Source organism: Spea bombifrons, chromosome 7 (assembly GCF_027358695.1).
Source record: "Spea bombifrons isolate aSpeBom1 chromosome 7, aSpeBom1.2.pri, whole genome shotgun sequence".
Taxonomy (NCBI): domain Eukaryota; kingdom Metazoa; phylum Chordata; class Amphibia; order Anura; family Pelobatidae; genus Spea; species Spea bombifrons.
Genome location: NC_071093.1, coordinates 23,207,317 through 23,227,650, shown reverse-complemented (window position 1 = coordinate 23,227,650; position 20,334 = coordinate 23,207,317).

Genomic DNA, 20,334 nt, shown 5'->3' with positions numbered 1-20,334 from the left:
CTAAGCTAGTCTCAGGCTCAAATAATACAAGTATATAATATGAGGTCTACCAAACAGTGTGAGCATGCTGCAAATACAGTGTGTTGGCTGTACAATGTATATAAAAAACAAAATACTGTCTGCGCTTCTCACCCTAATAAAGTTGGCAACAAATATATAAACATAAATATAAATGAGAGGTTTTGGTTATATGAATTGGCCAAAGCATAATTAAGCTCACCCGCCACGTCAAGGCACACTCTCAATAGGGTGAGAACCTACTCTCACCTCCTACATAGTGGGTCCTCTCATTTATATTATGTTTATATATTTGTTGCCAACTTTATTAGGGTGAGAAGCGCAGACAGTATTTTGTTTTTTGTATACATTGAAGTCTGTGGACAGTTTTGCTCGGGCCGGGTACCTGCCTTTACATTACAGTGTCAGCAACCTATTGCTTTACTGTGCGTTTGGGCCCTGATTGTGTAAACAGTCATTTAAGGCAGCAGGCTGCCTTACCTTAAGCCGGAGTAATTTATTGCTTTGGTGAAGGGGAAAATGCCTGCAACTATCAACTTTGCTAAGGACGGAAGACTAAGAAATTCGATAAAGTTTGAAGTTCCTGAGAGAGAAGGAGGGAAAAGGAACAAAGTTTGTCGTAGAGGAGGTGCTAATTAAAACACTTGAGCTGGATCTTAAAGGACATCTACTGTCTGCAAGACCAAGTGAAAGGTACATATGTAGTAACACTAGTGAACATCGGTACTTGTCATAACATCTACAAGAGCCTCAGAGTAAAGAAAGATGACCCTCGATTGAATGGACTCTGCTTCACGTTGCTGTATGGCGGTGAGGAAACCCCTCTTACTGTTCACATGTACAATCCATATGTGTCTGATGAAGCTATCACAGCCTGGCTATTTCACTATTGTACCAAAGTATCTAACCCACAGAAGGTACAGAATGAGATGGGGATTTGGAACGGTAAGAGGAAGTTCCTTGTGCAGTTAAAACACAAGGAAGGCGTCAGTGGAATAGTGCATCCCCCCCCCCAGAGTTTCTCCATCGGTAGCAACAGGGGATACTGTTTCTACCCTGGGATACCATTCCTGGAGGCTATGGGCACACGACCTGCACAGCTGACCCTAGGCCCCTATGCAGGAACTGTGGAGAATGGGGCCACCTTACCGCTAGCTGTGACAAGTCAGAGCTATGCAACGGATATGGAAAGCCTGACCATGTATTTAAGGACTGTCCTAGTAAGCCCCGGCAGTCCTAGGCAGATATGGCTGCTGGACGGCCTGGGAAATTAAATCCAGGTCCAAGTAAGCCCTCCTCTACAGCTGACCCGAAGGAGCCTGTAATGGTGATGCCGCCACCGGATGATCCTGCTGTGCTGGTTGCAGTAGCATCAGTAATCTCAAATGATCAGATGAAGGAAAAAGCTGGTTCGGGTCCAATGGATCCCTCCCCAGTGGTGGGTCCTGCGGATCCCAATGTGTTTTTAAATCCCTGTGCAGGTCCTTTACCAGCCATTCCTGTGGCAGAACCTGAGAGCAGTCCTGACGACAGAGGTGGAAAATCCAGCAGTGAGATCTCGACATTAAGTCCGGAACAAGCATTAACTACAGCTGTTGCAGAGGAGACCGTCCAATCCCCACTATCCATTAACCCTGCGCATACGGTTGCTCTGCTGGAAGCGGATGTGGAGTATCCAGCTGGTCCTATGCCTAAGAGGGGGAGGTCTGACAGTGAATGCTGTTTGGCACCCCTTCTGGGGGCTGATATGGAGGTCCTGGGAGACAACGCAGAGTTTTCCGGGAGCCCTCAAGATGACACAGTTGAATCATCAAAGCGGAAGTCAGAGCAAGGAGACCTTCCGAGTTCTGTCCGGAAGGTGGCTCGGAACATACAGAGCTGTGCAGGTGTTGCTGGGATGGGACTTTCTCTGTCTGATCCTTTTTTCATCATGGATTACAGCAGCATATCAGAAGTTTTGGACTCCGAAGGTGAGAGGGACGTTGATAAAATGCACTAATGCTCTCACTGGATCGCACTGTTGCCTCACTTAATGTGAGGAGTATTGTTATGGAACCAGAATATATTAGCAAGAAACGCTTATTGCTCAGATGAATATTTGCTGGCTTCGACCAATATAAAGGGTCACACCTCACGCAGGGATGCGGGAGACACAAGTAGCAGTGCTTTTAGTTTGACATATATCAGTTTTAGCAATTATACGGTTGACCTACATAACGCTAACATAATCTTTTATGCACCTGGCTGCCAAATAAATATATGGTTTGCATATAACGGTTACTTGCTTTCAGCCCCCATCACGTACAACTTTCTGCCTATTTCCGCATAGTTTCAGAATTAACCAATTAACACGATTTACGTAACCCGACGCCCCTCTATCCGGGCACTGTATAAACTATAGTATAAACATAATAAACCAGAGTGATTTTGGACCTGACCCAGTGTGTGTAGCGTGTCTTATTTCTCTCTCGGTGCACGTATATTTATATTTAAATAATTTAGAGCAGTTCAACAATTGAAGAAAGGCTTTATTGAGAAAGTATCCAAAACAGTATGAGGAGCTCTGTCAGAAGGGCTGCTTTGTTTGCATATTTACTGACTCTAAATGCAGACATCATTTTCTTACAGGAGTGTGCAATAGATCAAATTCTATTATTGAAATTGCTCCCGGGCAGTGGCGTCGGCAGGGGGGGGCCAGAGGGGGCCATGCCCCCCCCTACATTATGCTGTGCCCCCCAGTGTGCCCCCCCAATTGACCCGGCTCACCGCCGGGAAACCGGGACATTTCCCGGTGTGCCGGCACATTGAGCTGCTGTAAAACCGAAGGGGGGGACCGATAATAGAGAAATCCCCCCCAGGGCTGTAAGTGGTGCTGCCCGATCAGCAGCTGCAGCGTGCAGGACTGGTTGGGGAGATCCGTGTGCTCTCTGTCACTGAGCGCCGGGCGATGGGATATGACGTTTATATCCCAGCCCCGGCGCTCAGCATAAACAGAGTGAGCGGCAAACCAGAAGGAAAGGAGGAAGAGAAAGCAGAAAGGAAGAAGAAAAAGCAGAAAGGAAGAAGAGAAAGCAGAAAGGAAGAAGAGAAAGGTAAGAGATGTGAAGAACGAGGGGGGGGTGTTTGAAGTGGAAAACGAGGGGGGGTTTGAAGTGGAAAACGAGGGGGGGTCTGATGTGCAAAACGAGGGGGGTCTGATGTGCAAAACGAGGGGGGGTCTGATGTGCAAAACGAGGGGGGGTCTGATGTGCAAAACGAGGGGGGTCTGATGTGCAAAATGAGGGGGGGTCTGATGTGCAAAACGGGGGGGGGTCTGATGTGCAAAACGGGGGGGTCTGATGTGCAAAACGGGGGGGGGTCTGATGTGCAAAACGGGGGGGGGTCTGATGTGCAAAACGGGGGGGTCTGATGTGCAAAACGGGGGGGTCTGATGTGCAAAACGAGGGGGGGTCTGATGTGCAAAACGAGGGGGGGTCTGATGGTAGATATGTGTGTGTGTGCGCATATACAAATGGTGAGGCATGTATTCGGGCAATGTTTATGAATGTGTATGGGCACTTGGGCAGGCATATGTGTGTGTATAGGGCAGGTGTGTATATGTGCATGTATGGGCACGCGCATATATGGGCACTGTATGTGCATACGTGTGTATGGGCAGTGTATATGTGTCTGTCTGTATGGGCAGTGTATATGTGTGTATATAAGGAGTGTATTTGTCTTATAGTGTATACGTCTGTGTAAGTATGTGCAAGGGCAGTGTATATTTATGGGGAGGCGTGTGTGTGTGAGCAGTTTATGTATGTTTGGGCAGGCGTGTATAAGGGTAGTGCATATGTGTGAGTACTGGCAAGTGTGTATGTGCAGGCAATTGCAGCGTATATATGTGTTTTTGTGGGCAGGCATGCGTAAGAGCAGTGCATATGTGTGTGTATGAGCAGGCATGTCGTACTTAAAGGGAAGACAATGATTCCCTGTAACACATGTTTAACTCAGGGGCACCTAGGGTTAAATCCAGGCCTATTTCTGGTTAAAATGAGTGTGTGTGTCACTGTATGTAGCATTTGGACACAAGAGAATATTGCGGGGTGCTACTTGATCTAGGGCATCACTAATACAAAGCGCCACGTGTTAAATCTAGGGGTAGGCAGAGTAAGTGAATGATGTGTTTGAATGCGTGTCTGGGTGTGATAGCGTATGTTTGTGGGTATGTTATTGTGCACATCTGTTTTTATGGGTATGTTAGTCTGTTTCCAGGTGTGTTATGGTTGGCATGTGTCTAGGTATATTAGGGTGGGATTGTTTTGGGGTGTATTATTGTGTGTGTGTGTGTGTGTGTGTGTGTGTGTGTGTTTGTTAGTGTGTGCATGTGTATGTATGTTATTCAAGTGTCTAAGTGTGTGGATATGTTCCTGTGTGCATGACGTGTTAGGAGTCTTAGATGGATCCTTCAATACATCATAGTAGTCTCTGTGGCCGTGTCCAGCGGGGTCCATCTGTGGTTGTAAGATTTTTCTGTTTCTGTGGGAATTTTCTCCCATTCATCTAGTAGAACGTTTTATGAGCTGAAGGTGATAAACCAAGACATTTTGGACAACACTATGCTTCTAACTTTGTGGGAACAGTTTTGGGGAGGGTCCTTTTCTATTCCATCATGACTGTGCCCCAGTGTACAAAACAAGGTCCATAAAGGCATGGTTGCAAAAATTCCCCACAGAAACTCTCCAAAATCTTGTGGAAATCGTTCCCAGAAGAGTGGAAGCCGTTATTGCTGCAAAGGGGGACCAACTACATATTAATGTCTATGTATTTAGAATGTGATGTCATAAAAGTCCCTGTTGGTGAAATGGTCAGGTATACCTTACCAGTAAAAATGCTATCCCCCCCAGATTTTTAGGGGTTCCTACGCCCATGCATGCTAGGGAGCGTTGAGCGGGGCCCAAGAAAATGCTTGGGTAGGGTCCAATATTTTCACTATAAAATATATTGGCAGCAGGGTAAATATGTATATATGTTTTGGCAGCAGGGTCTAATATTAATATATATTTGCTGCAGGGGCTAATATTAATATATATCGGAAGCCGGGACTAATAATATATACCGGCAGCAGGGTCTAATATTAATATATATCAGCAGCAGGAGCTAATATTAATATATATCGGAAGCAGGGGCTAATATTTATTTATATATATATATATATAGATATATATATATATATATATTGGCAGCAGGAGCTAATATTAACATATATTGGCAGCAGGGTCTAGTATTTATATTCATATTGGCTGCAGGGCCTATTATCAATAAATATTGGTTGCAGGGGCTAATATTTATATATATTGGCTGCAGGGACTAATAATATATATATATATCGGCAGTAGGGGCTAATATTAATATATGTTGGCAGCAGGGTATAATTTTTATGTATATCGGCAGCAGGGTATAATATAAGTATGTATCCGCAGCAGGGGCTAATATTAATATATATCCACAGCAGGGGTTAATATTAATATATATCGGAAGCAGGGTCTAATATTTATATATATTGTCAGCAGGGGCTAATATTAAAGAATGAAAAATAACTGTCACTTTAGCTGTTATTTTGAAATCATATTTCAATCACGGTCTTTACTTCAAAGTGATAAGTGCATATTATGTAGTTAAAAATGCGCGTCTAACGTGTGTGTGTGTATATGTATATATATATATATATATGTGTATATGTACTGTTTTATAATTGGCCCCCCTACTTTGGTCCCTGGCCCCCCATGTGCCCCCCCCTAAATATGAAAGCTGGAGACGCCACTGCTCCCGGGAGAGCAATTTTAATTGATGGGTTTTTTTTGTTTGTTTGTTTTTTTTTCGTTTTTTTTTTTAACCCCTTCGCGACCTTTGCCGGTTCAGGACCGTCATAACAAGAAGGTCACTAAATGACCTTTGACGGTCCTGAACCGTCAAAAAATTAAATAAGCTTAGAAAGTGATCAATGATCACTTTCTTCGCTTAAACGGCCTTGCTGCAATGCCTCGATGTCGAGGCATTCAGCAAGGCCGAGATCGGCATCGGGGGCCATGTCTGGCCCCTCCCCGGGGCGTCAACAGCCGCCATACATTGTATGGCGGCGGACGCCCGTTTTAAAAGCGTTTAGGAGGCGATCAACGATCGCCTCCTAAACTTAAATGGTGTCGCTGGAATGCCTCGATCAGGAGGCATCCAGCGACACCAAACACTTACCTCTAGGTGGGCTGTGACCGCTCCGGAGAGCGGTCACAGCCGCCGCTGCCGGTGATCTTCGCCATCAAGCAAGATGGCGGCGGCCCGGGAAATAAAACAATAGAGACGAAAAAGTTCGCTAGAGGGTCTCCAGACCCTCTAGAGAACTGGCTCCACTTGCTGGTTGAATACAGGTACTGCATTCAACCATGCAAGTCAATGGAGCCCAGCTTTCTAATCACTGTGATTAGTAAAATATTCAAAAAAAAATAAAAAATGGGAAAAAAAAATAAAAAAAATGTGCTAACATTTAAAAATAATTATGCAGTGATGTCACTAGATGAACCATCCAGTACCAGCAAAATGTGTAAAAAAAATATAAAAAAGTATTAAAAAAATAAAATAAAATAAAAAAATAAAGTTTATTATTTTGAGCAAGTGCTAAAATTTCTCAAAAATCTCAACAAAGAGTTAAAATAAAAGCACTTCAAATACCCAAGGGGTGTCTAATATATAAAAAAATGGCTGATGGGGTAAATTGGAGTGGCCTAGCTCAAAGATAGGGCATAGGTACAGACTGACCAAAATGGAGAAAAAAAGCGCACTTCCAAAATGTGGCATTTTAAATCTGAAACAACCCGACAAACCCATGCATGTCGGGTATCACTGCACTCAGGAGATGTTCCTGAACACACATTGGGGGGGTGTTTGACAGTGGCATATACCAGAACCTGTATATCTATAACTAAAGTACAATTTGTGTGAAAAAAAAATAAAAAAAATTACTATTACAAAGTTTAGTTCTATAATTGGTGCATGGAAAGGGTTAAAATAACAGCATTTGGAATACCCTGGGGTGTCTAGTTTTCAAAAATATATGGTTTGAATGGGTTAAATTGAGTTAACCGGCTTCAAAGATACTCCAAAGAGGCGAGGGAGGCACAATGACCAAATGACCACCTGAATTACGCATGCCCCAAAAGTAGCCTTTTACCAGCCAAACAATCTGACAAACCCATGCATGTGGGGTATCGCTGTACTCAGGAGATTTTCCTGAACACATATTGCGGGGTTGTTTGACAGTGGCATATACCAGAACCTGTATATCTATAACTAAAATACAATTTGTGTGGAAAAAAAAATAAAAAAAATTACTATTACAAAGTGTAGTTGTATAATTGGTGCATGGAAAGGGTTAAAATAACAGCATTTGGAATACCCTGGGGTGTCTAGTTTTCAAAAATATATGGTTTGAGGGGGTTAAATTGAGTTAACCGGCTTCAAAGATGTTCCAAAGAGGAGATGGAGGCAGACTGAGCAGATTTGTTAAAAAAGATTTGGAAATCATAAAACGCTGCTTGTACTTATTGCCCTATAACTTACAAAAAACAGCAAAAAAACATAAAAACATTGGGTATTTCTAAACTCAGGACAAGTAGTAGAATCTATTTAGCTAGTTTTTTTTACTTGCTTTTTTAGGCGAGTAAAAGATTTTTCAAATAAAAGTCATAAAATGTGTTTTTTTTCAATTTTTCACCATGTTTTTTTTATTTTTTTTATAGTAAATAAGATGATACGATCAAAATAATGGTATCTGAAGAAAGCCCATCTTGTCCTGAAAAAAACAATATATAACTTATGTGGGTACACTAAATGGGTGAGGAGAAAATTACAGCTGAACACAAGCACCACAAAAGTGTCAAAACAGCCTCGGTCCCACAGGGTAGAAAACGAAAAATGAGCCCGGTCCTTAAGGGGTTAATGCAATCTGAGGGGACAGATTTCATATTGTAATAGTGTACTGTCATATCTTTCTCGTCATTTTGCATCAAGTATAAACAAAATTATAGCTTTATTTAAATTTAACAGCTCTACTGATTTATATATCTAGTTAGCTAAATGTACACAGACACCTTAACTTAAACACTAACAGGCAACTAGAGCATAGTGGAGAGTTGTTTGGAGGGGGTTATAAATTAAGATTGGAAATGTATAGTTATGTGCATTTGATAGGGCTCTTTATAGAAGAGTTGCTATTTTTTTTATAAATACCAGATTGAGTGTTCGATGTACAGATTCCTTTCTCCATATCTATCTGATACTTAAGTTGAGTATTAACTGCTGACCATGTGGGGAGAGTATGTGTTTTCCAATTTCTTGCAATTATAATATTTGTTGCTAAAAGGGTGTGGACAATTAGGAAATATTCTTCTTTTTTATATTTGGACCAATCGAGTAAAGTAAGGAGAGTACTTTCTGGTGCACGAGAAATAGGAGTTTTAAGTTGGTTGTCCAGCCAATCAAAGGTCGTTTTCCATAGTTTCCTTGTTTCCTCACATCCCCACCAAATATGGAGATGAGTACCTTGTGATTTGTGGCAACACCAGCATATTGGTGAAATAGTCGGATACATTTTATTCAATCTTGTAGGAACAAGATCCCATTTGTTCATCAGTTTGAAATGCATTTCATTTAGATTCAAATAGTGATTAATTTGTTTGTGTTTTTGTAATGATCTACTCCATTCCTCAGAGGCTATTTTTAGTCCCAAGTCTTTTTCCCCATGCAGTTTTTGCAGGAAAATCTTTTAGTTGTTTGGATAACCTGATAAGCTCTGTATTTTTAGTTATCAAGCCTCTCTTTAGTGTACTATTAAAGATTTTGGTTAGTAGAGCGTCCATTTTTGGGTTATCTTTCATTAGCGATTTATCAAGGTAGGTTTTCAGATCTTCAAAATTTTTCAAACGATGAGCAATCATTAATTGCGCAATTGTGTTAATACCTTTCTGTTTCCAGTTAATCAAGTTCAAGTCTTGAATGTTTAACTCCAGGATATCTTAATTAGTAGATGGAATTTTGTTCTTCAAACCTATTTCTTTTTAAAAATTTTGGCCATGAGTATATCAGATGTGATAGAATTAAGAGTTCCAGGGGTTTTCTGTATTTAAGAGAGTCGATGGGCCATATTAGGGATTCCAAAGACTTTAAGCCAGTATGTTCCAGTTCCATTCTATAACAGCTAGATTTTTTTAAATTGTTGGATTGAGTTCTGGCTATATGAGCAATCTGGCTTGCCTGATATATATTTCTGATAACTGGGTAGTCTACCCCACCATTCTTGGGTTTGAGTGACAAAAATGCTTGGGCAATTCTTGTTTTTTTCCCTTGCCAAACAAAGCAGTCAAAACTTTTTTGCACTAGTTTTAACCAAGAGTCTGAGATTTTCAGCGGAATCATTTGAAATAGGTACAGCCATCTAAATCTAGTTTGATATATGCATTTATGTTAATGCGTCACCACCAGGAAAATTCTAGATTTCGCCAAATTTTTAATTGCTTGATCATTGTTTTCAGAAGATCAAGAAAATTTTTCCATAAGATTATCAGTCTTCTGTGATATTTTAATTCATAGATAATTAAAACTTATCTGTTACCCATTTAAAACTATAAGACAGAGATAATTCTTGTATTATTTCTTTCTTTAGATTTATTCCCAGGATAGATGTTTTATCAATATTTAACTTGTAATTTGCTAGTTCACTGTACTCTGCAAATTCTTTCATAAGATGCTTTATTGAGTCTAATGGATTTGTTAGTGTAATTAAAATATATTGAAAGATGCGTGGAGGCTTTTAAAACCATCTGACTCTGGATATACATGGTCTAATGGCCAGGTCAGATTTTATGTTGTACTGGTTTTAATCTCCAGGACATGTTTTTAGAATATAATATATTCTCAGACCATTTTACAAACTAGCTTTTTAATTCCTAATGAATCCAAAACTAGGAATGGTCTGTGGAAACTCAATGTATTATTACTAGAGGACAAATAAATCCGTAATAATTTTAAGGTCTCATGTGGGCGATGGCGGCACCAGAAAGACCCAAGTCACAATTTTTTGGATTGGTGGGAAACCGTCAAGTCCAAGATTAAGAACTTTTTTTATTGTTGCTGGCAAGAGGAGGAAAAAAAGTTTTTAAAGATCTTAATGTGCGTTTGCAAACTCTTTTTAAGTTGAAAGAGGCTGGTGTAAGCAATATTGACGAACTGATTTTTAATTTAAAGAAGGAGATTAAAAAAAGTTTTAGATTTTAAAAGGTAAAGAAATTATTTTTAATGCCCGGGTAAAGAACTTGGAGGAAGGGGAGAAGTGCTCTCGCTTCTTTTTTAAACAAACGTCTCAAAAGAAAGACCTCATTTTAGAAATGGAAGGCCAGTCCTCCATTGCGGGCATTTTAAAAGTGTCACGAGCGTTTTACCAAAACCTTTTTAATGAGAAAGTCATAGATAGTTCCTTTTTAACTGATACCCTGGGGGCCATAACTAAGGTTTTAAAATCTGATGATCAAGCGCGTTTAAGCAGAAAGCTGTCCATAACAAATTGCATGATGCAATTAAAAGCTTTTCTGCTGGTAAGTCCCCAGGAGCAGATGGAATCCCTATTGAATTTTAGGAACTTTTACGGGACAATCTTTTTTAATATTTTTATAGAAGCGTTTAATGCCCTGGAGAAGAGGCATTATTACGCCCCTTTTTAAGAAGGGTGATAGATCAAAATTGGAGTACTGGAGGCCTATCACCCTATCGAATGGCGACTACAAAATTATGGCCAAGATTTTAGCTAATAGAACAAAAGCTGTCATAGATAAGGTTATTCACCCAGATCAGATCTGTGGTATCCCAGGACGTGCAATCTGGGAACACCTTAATGTAATACGTAATCTGATCTGGTATCAGAAAGACTGTAAACAAAAACTGGCCATTTTACCTCTTGATTTTAAAAAAGCTTTTGATCGTGTATCCCATGAATATCTCTTTCTGGTTTTAAAGAAAATGGCATTCCCAGATGATTTTATGCAGCGTATTAACGTTTTATACAAGTTGTCTTTTAGCAAAATTTTAATCAATGGCTTTTTAACTCAGAAAGCCTCTCTTAAATCCAGTGTGAAGCAGGGATGTCCCCTTTCAGCCCTTCTACGAAAGGATACGTTTATCTGGGGCGTCCCCATCCTGGGGGGGGGGCAGGGGTACAGGTGAAGCCTCTGGGCTAAATGGATGATGTTAGTATGTATTGCACAACCCCAGAGTCCTTGAAAAGAGCTATTCGAACAACTATTTTACTTGTGCCTCCGGGTTTAAACTGAATCTTAACAAATGTGACTGTTTCACTATTGGCGATTGGAATGGATGTCAGACACCTTCTATCCAGACCCAAAGTGACAGTATTAAAATTCTAGGAGTGGTTTTTGACTATGCAAATAATGACAAGAGATCATGGGATATTGTTTTGGAAAAATTAAACCGCAAAATAGAATTATGGCAAACCCGAAAGCTGACAATGGAAGGGAGAATTTTAATCATCAAGGCAATACTTTTACCAATAATGATGTATTTAGGAGTGGTATTTCCCCCTTCTGACTTGTACGCAAAGAAACTTATGCATGTTTGTTTTATGTTTTGCTGGAACTCCAGTAGTGAGAAACTTACTTTTGCAAACAAAACGTGAATGGTGGTAAGGGGATGCCTGATGTGATATAGTTTTTTTACTACGTGTTTTAAAAACTTTTACAAAGAATGTACTTTGGCTTATTTTTTACGCTACGCGGCTGGTCATATTTTTAGGAAACATAACGTTTACTCGCTGTCTCTTAACTTTGCTGTGCTTTTAAATCCGCCAATGCAGTATGTGTTTTCAGAGGAAACAATACAATTGTATCACCTCTGATATTTTAGCCCAGATATTTTAACAAATCCAAAGAAGCTGACTGCTGCTATATTATCAAAGGAAGAAACCGAGCAAGTGGCACAAAACTCTCTCCAGAAGAGTTTGGCAGAATGTATGTATAGGGTTGTGCAGCCAAATACCAGCACCCTAATATAGCAGCGGATGTTGTCCAGAAGGAAGCAAAGTTAAATCCTGCAGGCACCCTGGAACAGGCATGAGACATAGCACTAGACTCATGTGCGGGATGCTGCAGACTGGGAGTGTGGAAGCTAAGCAGAGTAATAGCTGAAACATAGACAGCAAGGGATAGGGAGACCAGGCAAGAAACATAACAGACAAGATATACATGATACAGGGCACTACATGGAACAAGACAAGGAATACTCAAGATCAGACATGAACAGGACAGGACACTCCTCTACCAGGGATACACGACAGGACAGGTCGGGACAACCCACAGGTTACATCAGACTGACACACAGAAATACAGAAACTAGCCTAGGACTATATGATAACTATTGGAGATTCCGTCACATCTTCTTATGGCCATAGTATGCTTAGCCCACTACTACACCAAAAACGGCTGGTGCTAACGCTAAAGCCTGCTTACAGAGGTACGAAACAAACCAAACATAAAATCCAAACACATAGCAATGAGACATACCTTTAGACTGCAGACTGAGACAAACATAACGGATGGAGCACATCTTATAAAGGAAACTGAGCTGAAGCAAAGAGCAGAACTAGAAGCAAGGAATGGAAGATCAGAACAGAGCATAAGGAAATCCAGGAATGGATTGAAGCAAAACAGAGACACTATAACAAGATTGATATATGCAGCTCCACAGCCTGGGTAGAACGTGACAACTGTAAAGCCATGTTACAATTGTTTTGTAACATGCCTTTACAAATGTTTTAATAAATTTTATCATTTAAAATGTTCCATTATGTCCTTTAACCTCCCTCCTGACAGGGATTTATTTATTGTATTGTATTGTACAGGAGCAGAGGCAGGTACAGGCTCGGGAGCTGAGGCAGGTACAGGCTCGGGAGCTGAGGCAGGTACAGGCTCGGGAGCTGAGGCAGGTACAGGCTCGGGAGCTGAGGCAGGTACAGGCTCGGGAGCTGAGGCAGGTACAGGCTCGGGAGCTGAGGCAGATACAGGCTCGGGAGCTGAGGCAGGTACAGGCTCGGGAGCTGAGGCAGGTACAGGCTCGGGAGCTGAGGCAGAGAGACGGGAGCTGAGGCAGGTACAGGCTCGGGAGCTGAGGCAGGTACAGGCTCGGGAGCTGAGGCAGGTACAGGCTCGGGAGCTGAGGCAGGTACAGGCTCGGGAGCTGAGGCAGGTACAGGCTCGGGAGCTGAGGCAGGTACAGGCTCGGGAGCTGAGGCAGGTACAGGCTCGGGAGCTGAGGCAGGTACAGGCACAGGTACGGCCCACTGGCAGGGCGGACGGGAACGGAGGCCCACGGGCAGGGCGGACGGGGACGGAGGCCCACGGGCAGGGCGGACGGGGACAGAGACGGGTTCAGGCACAGGCACGGGTTCAGGCACAGGCACGGGCACAGGTTCGGTTCAGCAACAAGCTCAGGTACAGGTAGCGGCTCAGAGCAAAGCAGTCCTTACAACATCAATGCCAAGGCCCTGACTGAAGGGCAGGGCAGGTCTTATAAAGGCAGGGCTTACTCAGTCAATGAGGCGCAGCTGTACCTGATAATGAGCTCCAGGGCACTCCAGAGGGAGGAGGGTGGCCACTAGAGGAAGCAGGTGGAACAACCACATGTATGATACAGACAGGGTTCAGGCAGCAGAGAGTGGATCCTGACACCTGCTTTGTGTCCTTATCAAGTGGGCTCCCTGCCTTTTGTGTCCTTATCAAGTGGGCTCCCTGCCAAAAGACTTATTACCGGTATTTCTTTATCCTGCCATACGTCCGGTTTCTTACTAACAGCCTGTATAACCCTTATTTGCTTGCCCTGTCATTGTACATACAATACATTGCATTACCTAGATTTCTGCTTGTGGTGTCTTTGTTCGTATAATAATGCATCGTGGGTTACAGACTGAGCCCCAAGTATCCCCTGCACATGGGCTCCTACCCGACCTGATTACCTAAGGCCTGACAGACACCAAGACAGCGTGCATGAGTTGACAGGGAGACGATAGCACCATTAACATTGAGGGAGATAGATGGGGGGAATCTGGTGGGCATCTAGGGTTGTGCAGCCACATACCAGCGCCCTGACATAGAAGCGGATGATGACAGAACAGAGCAGAACTTGGAGATATTCTGCAGGCACCCTGGACCAGGCATGAGACATAGCACTGGAATCATGTGCAGGATGCTGCAGGCTGGAAGTAGGGAAGCTAAGCAGAGTATATAGCAGAAACATAACAAGGAACAGGGAATCCAAGCTAGAAACATAACCAAACAAGATATACATAATACAGGGCACAACAGGGAACAAGACAAGGAATACTCAAGATCCGACATGAACAGGACGGATACCCCTCTACCGGGGATTCAAGACAAGACACCCCTCTACCGGGGATTCAAGACAGGACACTGACACACATAAATACAGGAACTAGCCTAGGACTGTATGATAACTATTGGAGATTCTGTCACATCTTATGGCCATAGTACGCTTAGCCCACCACTACGGCAAAGTACTCCAATGACGGTGGGTCCTAACGCTAAACCCCGTTTACTGAATTACTAATAAACTGAACATTGAATCTATACACAAAACCAAGAAGGACATACCTTTAGACTGCTGAGTGAGACAAACAGAACATGCTGGTGGGGCACACTTTATAAAGGAAACAGAGCTGAAGCAAAGAGCAAGACTGAAATCAAAGGTTCAGGACAGAACATACGGAAATCCAGAAATGGACCACAGCAAGACAGGGAAACAAAAAACATGCAGCTCCGTGGCCTGGGTAGAGCCTGGCAGTTGATCTAAGACAGAGGGAGAGAGATCAGGGGAGGATAGATAGATTTGGGTGTCATCACCGTACAGGTGGCATTGAAAGCCAAAGGATGAGATCAGTTTGCCAAGGGAGGAAGTGTAAAGAGAGAACAGAAGTGGTCCTAAAACTGAGCCTTGGGGTACCCCAACTGAGAGAGGGAGGAGAGGGGAAGTGTTACTGGAGACAGAGATGCTGAAGGTACGATCAGAGAGGTAGGATGTGAGCCAGGAGAGAGCAGTGTCAAAGAGGCCAAGCTCATGAAGCATTTGAAGGAAAAGAGGGTGGTCCACAGCGTCAAAAGCAGCAAAAAGGTCCAGTAGGATTTGCATGGAGTAATGACCCTTGGATTTAGCAGTGAGTAAGTCATTAGTAACTTTAGTAAGGGCAATCTCAGTAGAATGCCGAGAGCGAAAACCAGATTGAAGAGGGTCAAGCAGGAAGTTGGAATCTAGAAACGTAGTTAATTGGATATAAACCTTGGTGTGCGGCCACAAAATCCTGATGGCCCAACATACAGGGAAGTGTGGTTACTCTGCATCTGTTCCTGTGTCTCCGCTCTTGCACGGTGACTCCTGCAAAACCATCATCGGGCGCTCTGGGTCATTACAGTCGTCTGTATAGACCCAGTACGTGACACGAGGGAGGACTTTTTCAAAAAGGAGTAATGGTAGCATGCTTGAAGGAGGATGGGGCAGATCCAGTAGTGAGAGGCTGAAGATATGAGTTACAGTAGGGACAAGGGTAGATGAAAGAGACTGGGTGATATGGGAAGGGATCGGGTCAAGGGCGCATGTGGTTGACAGGAGGAAAGAAGAAGAACATGTACATCCTCTTCCGTAACAGCAGAGAAATTAGTTAATGTAGTGAAGGGAGAAGAGGTCAGTGGGTAGGGGGCGCAGGGAGGTGACTGTGCAGATATGTCATCTCTCATAGTTTGAACCCATGGGACTCAATGGGGTGTCAACTGGGATGTTGAAAACACTGAGGACAACAGAAGGAACATCAGAAGAGAGGAAGCCATGAGGAGAAGTGATCAAGAAAGATGTTAGCCAGGCCAGGGGGGCGAAATATAACAGCAATGCGTATGGAGATGGGATGAAATAGTCAGATAGCATGGACTTCAAATGAGGAGAAAGAGAGTGATGGGGCAGAGGCAATAGGTTGAAAAGTACAAGTAGGGGAGAGTAGGAAGCCTACCCCTCCACCCTTCCTGTCAACAGGTCTGGGAGTGTGAGTAAGGTGTAGGCCACCAAAGGAGAGAGCAGCAGGAGAGGCAGTATTAGAAGAGATTATACAACTCTTCCAAATGGGGCGCACATCCACATAGGGGGGGGAAGGGATTTTTGACAAAAAATATTGTAACTCTGTATGCAAATGAGACTTAGCAGTATTGCAAGTAAGTAATGCACTCATATTTCCAAGGACATAAATGAGCCCATCATAAAATACCGGCTTCCTCAGGAGATGAACCAGGATTTTCTTTTGCCGCTTGCCCAAAGATATAACATAGACCACCTTCCTTATGAGTGGTTCAGTTTTGAAGTGTCCATATGCTTCCTTATAAGCGATAGTCCCCTCCCCTCAATGTGGTCACATGACCAAAATACACAAATAAGATGGAATCTCCATCTTTCAATAAAATCACATCACAATAACAAACAATTCATACATTTACAAAAAATAAAATACGTCGACTAACCCAGAAGTGTCTTAGCGCCCTACAAGTGTCTTAGCGCCCTACCTATCCAGGTACTAACCAGACCTCTAAACCTGCTTAGCTTCCGAGATCAAATGAGATTGGGCGCATTCAGGGTGGTATGGCCGTACGTATAGGGCGCTCTGAGCACAACAACCAAACTGTCACCAGGGAAAGTAGAGCGACATTAAGAAGATATAGGTGAACAGTGTTATAAGTTATAAGAACAGATATAAGTGCCCATGTTGTCCTCCCAATATATTGGGCCCCGCACTTGCATTGTAATAGATATATTACATTTGTGGAACTGCAATGTATACATTTTCTAATATTATATGTGATGCCAATTTTTATGCATGTAAAGTTTACAGTTTTTTTCGGCTGAAAGATTTGCAAAGTTTACATTTACCATACTTATAACCTGTACCTCCATTGCTGAGAAAGTTTAATGTCGGTGCTGCATTATCAATTTTAGGAAGTACACTGGGAGCCAATATTTGTTTTAGATTATCTGATTTTTTATAAATTAATTGGGGACGAGCCAGTATATAGTTACCCAAAACCTCATCTCTTTTGAGTATAGGCCAGCATTTCTCTAGTGCACCTTTAATCTGGGGTGCTTTGTTGTTATATTTAGTCAGAAATGAGAAATTAAAATCCCTCTCTGTTTTTTTCTGTTTGGTTGACAAAAGGTCATCCCTTTTCATTGCACAAACTTGTTCGAAACTTTCTTTTAATAGGTCTTGCCGGTAGCTACATTCCAAAAATTTGTTTCTGTTTACAGAAATCTATATCCCAGTACAATTACGGCGCATTCGCATCAGTTGGCCCTTGGGGATGTTGTGGAGCCATGTAGGATGGTGACAACTGGAAAACTCAATAAAACTATTGACTAGTTTTATTGAGGTTTCTGGAATGTTGACTGGGAGAGGATGAGGAAGAGAGCACCAAAGGAGGCCCAGGGTTTGGGGAGATATCCCCAGCAGCTAGCAGAAGTAGAAAAGAGAGTGAGAGGAGGTGGGAATAGGATTTATGTGAGCAGAGAGATTTCTGGGAGTGAGGAGAGGTGGGGGAAAGGGAGGAGGTGAAGTTGAGAAGTGCTTGGGATGAGAGAAGAGGAGAAGAAAGTAATGATGGTGCAATACAGACATAGTGTGGGGTAGCTGGTAGCTAGAGAGAGATAATGATTTTACAAACAATAGAGGAAAGAGAAAGGAGTAACAAGAGGATTCTGAACATGGTAACTGGAGAAAAATGGTGATGGGAATGGAATGGAAGTGGAACAAAAACAGTGAGCAGTAAGCAGCACTTGACAAATCAGCCAGTTCCGTGGAGTATTGATTGCAGGGAGTCTCAAGGGTCCTCTTTGTCTTTCCTTGTTGTCCTCCTTGGTGAACTCCCTTGGTCAACTCCCAGATAGTGGCACTTACGCTTCTGTAGGATTGGGGATGTTTTAGAGAGGGGAACTGCAAGTCTTTCAGACCACTGGGGCTTGGTTAAGACTGAGGGCATTCATATTTCCTGGTGAATGATTAACGCAATCAGTGACGTAACTACAGGGGTGCCAGCATCAGACCTAAAGCTGCAGAAGAAGTAATTGGGTGCAGGTGTCATAAATCAAGTACTTACCCCGCCATCGTTCCCACGCTGAAACGCAGTCTCATGTCGTCTCTGTTCCTTCCCGGCTTACTGACACGGCAGCAAGCAGAGCCTCTCCAGCTACACGCCCCCGCAGCTGCAGCCGGAGGTTAACAGGAGGGAGGGGGCGCTCGCTCCTTTGCCAGGGAGATGCGTCTCTCTCTAGCTGCCGGCAGAATCAAGTGAAACGTAGGACACGCTCCACCGTTGCCATAGCAACACGTTTCAAATGCTGACGTCATTTTGGCGCCAAATTTGAATGTATTTAGATGCTTCAGTCCCAGTATCCTTTGCTGAAGTATCAGTTGAAGTTAAATTCCTATACTGAAGCATTCTCTGTGTTTTGACCCTTTGTGTACCAGACCCTATTCTCGCTTACAGACTATTGACCATTTGCTGCCTGCCTTTAACCCTTGCTTGTACTTCGACTCTGCCTCCGCTCGTGCCCTATTGTATTGTTTTTGCGATTAGGAACCCTTTCGCTTACCAGCTCGCATATTAATCCTGACAGCAGGAAGGAATGAGTATGTTTGTATGTTTGTTTGTGAGCAGTAATGTGTATCTCAGCACGAATGTTTATGTATACGTATATGTGAGCATGAATGTGTATGTATATGTGTATGTGAGCATTAATATGTAGGTGTGTATGGGCATGTATGTGAGTGGTGTGAGATGGAGCATGTGGTAGTATGAGCATGTTGCTTGCTGAAGTTGGGGGGCCTTGGGGCAATTTTCAGGAGTTTTATAATTTTAATAAACCATTTAGGCACTAAACTAACCCTAGCTCCTTGGCAATTAACTAGCCCAAGATGGAAGAACAGCTTCCTATTTCTGATTTGTTCTCTGGAAAACATTTACGACTCCCTTAGTCTTTGCCATGCTGCTTCCTCCTCTGCTTTTTTTCTGGAGTTCCTGGTATCCCATGGTTCCTGGTGTAGCCCACATCTTTACATGTAGGCAGTTATTATCCATGGTCTTAGATAAACAACAGATTTACACATCATCACTCACTCTCTAGTGTTACCTGGTGGTAGAGGTAACCAGGTACAATAGAAAAATCAGGTATAGTAATATATGCCACAGTTAGGGGAGTGTTTTATCCAAAGTGAGATACTTCATATAATTAATATGCACCTATAAAATTGCGTCTGTGAAGTGCATCACTAATAATGAAAATGCAAGCCATGTCCACTACGCATTCCTAAACCATGGTCATTAGTATGGGGTTGCCTGCCTGTCCCCCGAAGCTATAACAGCCTCCACTGTTTTCAAATAGATTCTGGAGTGTGTCTGTGGGAATTTCTGTCCATTTCTGTCCATTCATCCAGTAGGATAAGAAGTCTTGGCTCGCAATCTCCGTTCCAGTTCATCCCAAAGGTGTTTGATGGAGTTGAGGTCACGGCTCTGTGCAGGCCACTCAAGTTCCTCCACACCAAACTTGTTATACCATGTCTTTATGGACTTTGCTTTGTGCATATGGGCAAGGTCATGCAACGTCCGGAAAGGGCCTTCCCCAAACCGGTGCCACTAAGCTGGAAGGATGCAATTGTCTATAATGTTTACATCTGCTTTGGCATCAACGTTATCCTTCACTGTAACTGGCCCAACTTCTGCAAAACAGCTCCAGACCGTTATCCCTCTTCTACATATAAATATTTTTTTTTACTTTTCGCATGACTGATCAGCAGCACTCACGTCTCATGAATGGAAATTGTAAAATGCTCATTGTAAATGTGAGGCATCCATTCGTAAAGGAAGTCTCATGTGATCACGTAAGACTTCTAACTGAGGAAGAGTTAAAGGCTGTTCCAGAATACTGATAAGAGTGATGGAAGTTGTAATCCACCACCAGTGGTGAATATTGGGTGCATTGTCTGCAGATGTACTTTCTATTTCTAATTTAAATGTTTAGTGCAAAATGATAAAATTTTTATTATTGTGTGTTATATTGTGTACTGTCATGTATGTGGACTTTCAAGAAAATGACATTACACATTTGCTTCAATTTTTGTTTTTTTGGGAGGGGGGATACTGTTATATTTTACCATATTTTGTCTATAGGTGCCTATTATTA